Source organism: Zea mays, chromosome 10 (assembly GCF_902167145.1).
Source record: "Zea mays cultivar B73 chromosome 10, Zm-B73-REFERENCE-NAM-5.0, whole genome shotgun sequence".
Classification (NCBI taxonomy): domain Eukaryota; kingdom Viridiplantae; phylum Streptophyta; class Magnoliopsida; order Poales; family Poaceae; genus Zea; species Zea mays.
This window is the reverse complement of record NC_050105.1, coordinates 120307587-120313657: the sequence shown is the minus strand read 5'-3', so window position 1 is coordinate 120313657 and position 6071 is coordinate 120307587.

Sequence of the window (6071 nt, the reverse complement as noted above, 5' to 3'; positions counted from 1 at the left end):
AGAACATGTTATGGTTTGCACTAGGTGTAAAGACTTTAATGTTGATGCTTGTAGTGAACACCTAGTTTCAATTTCTAAATTGAATGATGAAGTGGCTAGTCTTAATGCCCAACTTAAGACTAGCAAAAGCGAATTTGATAAGCTAAAATTTGCAAGGGATGCCTACACGATTGGTAGACACCCCTCAATTAAGGATGGACTTGGCTTCAAAAGGGAAGCCAAGAACTTAACAAGCCATAAGGCTCCCATTCCCGCTAAGGAGAAAGGGAAGGCCCCTATGGCTACTAGTGCTAAAAGGAACCATGCCTTTTTGTATCATGATAGGAAAAATTCTAGAAATGCTTTTAGAAGTTATGATGCTTTTGATTCTTATGCTATGACTGCTTCTAGTTCTCATGTTGTGCATGATAGAAAGGTTGGTAGAAGAAATGTTATTCACAATATGCCTAGGAGAAATGTTGTCAATGCTCATAGGAAAGTTCATGAACCTTCTACAATTTATCATGCCCTAAATGCTTCCTTTGCTATTTGTAGAAATGATAGGAAGATAGTTGCTAGGAAGTTAGGGGCAAAATGCAAGGGAGACAAAACTTGCATTTGGGTCCCTAAGGATATTTGCACTAACCTTGTAGGACCCAACAAGAGTTGGGTACCTAAGTCCCAAGCCTAAATTTACCTTGCAGGTTTATGCATCCGGGGGTTCAAGCTGGATTATTGATAGCGGATGCACAAACCATATGACGGGGGAGAAGAAGATGTTCACCTCCTACGTCAAGAATAAAGATTCCCAAGATTCAATTATATTCGGTGATGGGAATCAAGGCAAGGTAAAAGGGTTAGGTAAAATTGCAATTTCTAATGAGCACTCTATCTCTAATGTGTTTTTAGTAGAGTCTCTTGGATATAATTTGCTATCTGTTAGTCAATTATGCAACATGGGGTATAACTGTCTATTTACAAATGTAGATGTGTCTGTCTTTAGAAGAAGTGATGGTTCACTAGCTTTTAAGGGTGTATTAGACGACAAACTTTATTTAGTTGATTTTGCAAAAGAAGAGGCCGGTCTAGATGCATGCCTAATGGCTAAGACTTGCATGGGCTGGCTGTGGCATCGCCGCTTAGCACATGTGGGGATGAAGAACCTCCACAAGCTTCTAAAGGGAGAACACGTGATAGGTCTAACCAATGTTCATTTCGAAAAAGATAGACCTTGTGCAGCTTGTCAAGCAGGGAAACAGGTGGGAGGCTCTCATCACACCAAAAATGTGATGACAACATCAAGACCTCTGGAGCTGCTACATATGGACCTCTTCGGACCTGTCGCCTATCTGAGCATAGGAGGAAGTAAGTATGGTTTAGTTATTGTTGATGATTTTTCCCGCTTCACTTGGGTATTCTTTTTGCAGGATAAGTCTGAAACCCAAGGGACCCTCAAGCGCTTCCTCAGGAGAGCTCAAAATGAGTTTGAGCTCAAGGTGAAGAAGATAAGGAGCGACAACGGGTCCGAGTTCAAGAACCTTCAAGTGGAGGAGTTCCTTGAGGAGGAAGGGATCAAGCACGAGTTCTCCGCTCCCTACACACCACAGCAAAATGGTGTGGTAGAGAGGAAGAACAGGACGCTAATCGATATGGCGAGGACTATGCTTGGAGAGTTCAAGACCCCCGAGCGTTTTTGGTCGGAAGCCGTGAACACGGCTTGCCACGCCATCAACAGGGTCTACCTTCATCGCCTCCTCAAGAAGACTTCGTATGAGCTACTAACCGGTAACAAACCCAATGTATCTTACTTTCGTGTATTTGGGAGCAAGTGCTACATTCTAGTGAAGAAAGGTAGAAATTCTAAGTTTGCTCCCAAAGCTGTAGAAGGGTTTTTGTTAGGTTATGACTCAAATACAAAGGCGTATAGAGTCTTCAACAAATCATCGGGTTTGGTTGAAGTCTCTAGCGACGTTGTATTTGATGAGACTAATGGCTCTCCAAGAGAGCAAGTTGTTGATTGTGATGATGTAGATGAAGAAGATGTTCCGTCGGCCGCTATACGAACCATGGCGATTGGAGAAGTGCGGCCACAGGAACAAGATGAACGAGATCAACCTTCTTCCTCAACTATGGTGCATCCCCCAACCGAAGATGACGAACAGGTACCTCAAGTGGAGGCGCTTGATCAAGGGGGAGCACAAGATGATCAAGTGATGGAGGAAGAAGCGCAACCGGCACCTCCAACCCAAGTTCGAGCGATGATTCAAAGGGATCATCCCGTCGACCAAATTCTGGGTGATATTAGCAAGGGAGTAACTACTCGATCTCGATTAGTTAATTTTTGTGAGCATTACTCCTTTGTCTCTTCCATTGAGCCTTTCAGGGTAGAGGAGGCCTTGGTAGATCCGGACTGGGTGTTGGCCATGCAGGAGGAGCTCAACAACTTCAAGCGCAATGAAGTTTGGACACTGGTGCCTCGTCCGAAGCAAAATGTTGTGGGAACCAAGTGGGTGTTCCGCAACAAACAGGACGAGCACGGGGTGGTGACGAGGAACAAGGCTCGACTTGTGGCAAAAGGTTATGCCCAAGTCGCAGGTTTGGACTTTGAGGAGACGTTTGCTCCTGTGGCTAGGCTAGAATCAATTCGTATCTTGCTAGCATATGCCGCTCACCATTCTTTCAGGTTGTACCAAATGGATGTGAAGAGCGCTTTCCTCAACGGGCCAATCAAGGAGGAGGTGTACGTGGAGCAACCCCCTGGCTTCGAGGATGAACGGTACCCCGACCACGTGTGTAAGCTCTCTAAGGCGCTCTATGGACTTAAGCAAGCCCCAAGAGCATGGTATGAATGCCTTAGAGACTTTTTAATTGCTAATGCTTTCAAGGTTGGGAAAGCCGATCCAACTCTTTTTACAAAGACATGTGATGGTGACTTGTTTGTGTGCCAAATTTATGTCGATGACATAATATTTGGTTCTACTAACCAAAAGTCTTGTGAAGAGTTTAGCAGGGTGATGACGCAGAAGTTCGAGATGTCGATGATGGGCGAGTTGAACTACTTCCTTGGGTTCCAAGTGAAGCAACTCAAGGACGACACCTTCATCTCCCAAACAAAGTACACGCACGATCTGCTAAAGCGGTTTGGGATGAAGGATGCCAAGCCCGCAAAGACTCCGATGGGGACCGACGGACACACCGACCTCAACAAAGGAGGTAAGTCCATTGATCAAAAAGCATACCGGTCAATGATAGGTTCTTTGCTTTACTTATGTGCTAGTAGACCGGATATTATGCTTAGCGTATGCATGTGTGCTAGATTTCAATCCGATCCTAAGGAGTGTCACTTAGTGGCGGTGAAGCGAATTCTTAGATATTTGGTTGCTACGCCTTGCTTCGGGCTCTGGTATCCAAAGGGGTCTACCTTTGACTTAGTTGGATACTCAGACTCCGACTATGCTGGATGTAAGGTCGATAGGAAGAGTACATCGGGGACGTGCCAATTCTTAGGAAGGTCCCTGGTGTCATGGAACTCTAAGAAACAAACCTCCGTTGCCCTATCCACCGCTGAGGCCGAGTACGTTGCCACAGGTCAGTGTTGCGCGCAACTACTTTGGATGAGGCAAACCCTCCGGGACCTTGGCTACAATCTGAGCAAAGTCCCACTCCTATGTGACAATGAGAGTGCTATCCGCATGGCGGAGAATCCTGTTGAGCACAGCCGCACAAAGCACATAGACATCCGGCATCACTTTTTGAGAGACCACCAGCAAAAGGGAGATATCGAAGTGTTTCATGTTAGCACCGAGAACCAGCTAGCCGATATCTTCACTAAGCCTCTAGATGAGAAGACCTTTTGCAGGTTGCGTAGTGAGCTAAATGTCTTAGATTCGCGGAACCTGGATTGAATTGTAGCATACATGTATTTATGCTTTTGATCATGTTCCTTTTTGCATTTTGTTGCTTATTATGGTGCTCAAGTTGTACAAACACTCCCTGGACCTCACAAGTCCGTTGCAAAGTGATGCACATGTTTAGGGAGAGATGTGTTACAACTTGACCCTTTGAGACTAACCATGTGCTTGAGTTTGATGATTTAGTCTCGAAGGAGGATTGAAAGGGAAAAGGTGGACTTGGACCATGAAAGACTTCCACTGCACTCCGATGAGAGGGTAACTTATTCCAAGTTCATCTTTAGACTCTTATTGCCTTTGTGTTTTCATTTGAAGATTTTGGTAAGGCAATGGGGTTAAAAGGGCCAAGATTGATCCCGTTTTGGTGCTTGATGCCAAAGGGGGAGAAAATAAAGGCCAAAGCGATAAATGGATCAGCTACCACTTGAGAGATTTTGAAAATAGTAGAATAGAGTTTTTGTTTTGTTAAACTCTTTTATTGTCTCTTATTGTCTCTCTTGTCAAAAGTTGGCTTCTTGTGGGGAGAAGTGTTGATTATGGGAAATAGGGGGAGTTTTTGAAATCTTTGATCAATCTCTTTTGGAATGACTCTCTTTATGCTTCAACATGTGTGTTTGACTTAGAGATAGAGATTTGAGTTTGATTTGCAAAAACAAACCAAGTGGTGGCAAAGGATGATCCATATATGCCAAAATTGAATCAAAATCAATTTGAGTTTTATTTGAAGTGATTTTGCACTTGTTCTAGTTGCTTTATGTTGTGTTGGCATAAATCACCAAAAAGGGGGAGATTGAAAGGGAAATGTGCCCTTGGGTCATTTCTAAGTATTTTGGTGATTGAGTGTCAACACAAGTGTTTAAATGTGAATCTATGCCCATGGGTGAACAAAGTGCAAATCAAGAGCAAAGGTATGTTTCTAAGTCTTAGTACATTGGTTTTGTGTACTAATATATTTGTCTAAGTGTTAGAAACAGAAAGAAGAAGAAAAGAGAAGAGTTGGCTATGTACAGCCAAAAGGCTGGTTCGGTCTGGGGCACCGGACTGTCCGGTGGTGCACCGGACAGTGTCCGGTGCGCCAGGTTGCCTCGAGCGAAGTGGCCGCTCTCGGGAATTCGCCGACGGCGTACGGCTAAAATTCACCGGACTGTCCGGTGTGCACCGGACTGTCCGGTGAGCCAACGGTCGGCCGGGCCAACGGTCGGCCGCGCGATCTGCGCGGGACACGTGGCCGAGCCAACGGTCGGAAGGGGGCACCGGACTGTCCGGTGTGCACCGGACATGTCCGGTGCGCCAACGGCTCCCGCATCTGCAACGGCCGACTGTGCTGTTTAAGGAAGGAAATCGGGCACCGGACAGTGTCCGGTGTGCACCGGACTGTCCGGTGCGCCCGACGACAGAAGGCAAAGATGGCCTTCCAGATTTGTTCTCAACGGCTCCTAGCTGCCTTGGGGCTATAAAAGGGACCCCTAGGCGCATGGAGGGAGATACCAAGCAACCTTTGAGCATTCTTGATCATCCACACTCAGTCTTTGCGCATCCGTTTGTTTTTCTAAGTGATTCGAGCTCCGTTCTTGTGAGAACTTTGAGATAGTCTTTGAGCTCGATTCTTGGCCGTGTGTGTGCGCATTTCGCTGTGGATTTGTGTGTGTTGCTTCCCTCCCTTACTCCGTGTTTCTTTGTGAACTTTAAGTGTAAGGGCGAGAGACTCCAATTTGTGGAGATTCCTCGCGAGTGGGATAAAGATAAGCAAGGCAAAACACCGTGGTATTCAAGTGGGTCTTTGGACCGCTTGAGAGGGGTTGATTGCAACCCTCGTCCGTTGGGACGCCACAACGTGGAGTAGGCAAGTTTTGTACTTGGCCGAACCACGGGATAAATCACTGTGTCTTCTCTGTGTTGAATTCTTTGTGATTGTCATATTGTGCAAGATCTCCTCTTTAGCCACTTGGCAATTATTGTGCTAACCCTTAACAAGTTTTTGTGGCTATAAGTTTAAGTTTTACAGGATCACCTATTCACCCCCCCCCCCTCTAGGTGCTCTCAAAGACGGCGGGTATCCCCCATCCGGGGGCTTGGAAGGTGGAAAGACACGATGCATAAGGGAGCGCGAAGACATGGTCGCCTTCCAAAGGGGGTCACCCTCCTTTTAAAGGCGACTCTCCCTACTTGCGACCCCAACCG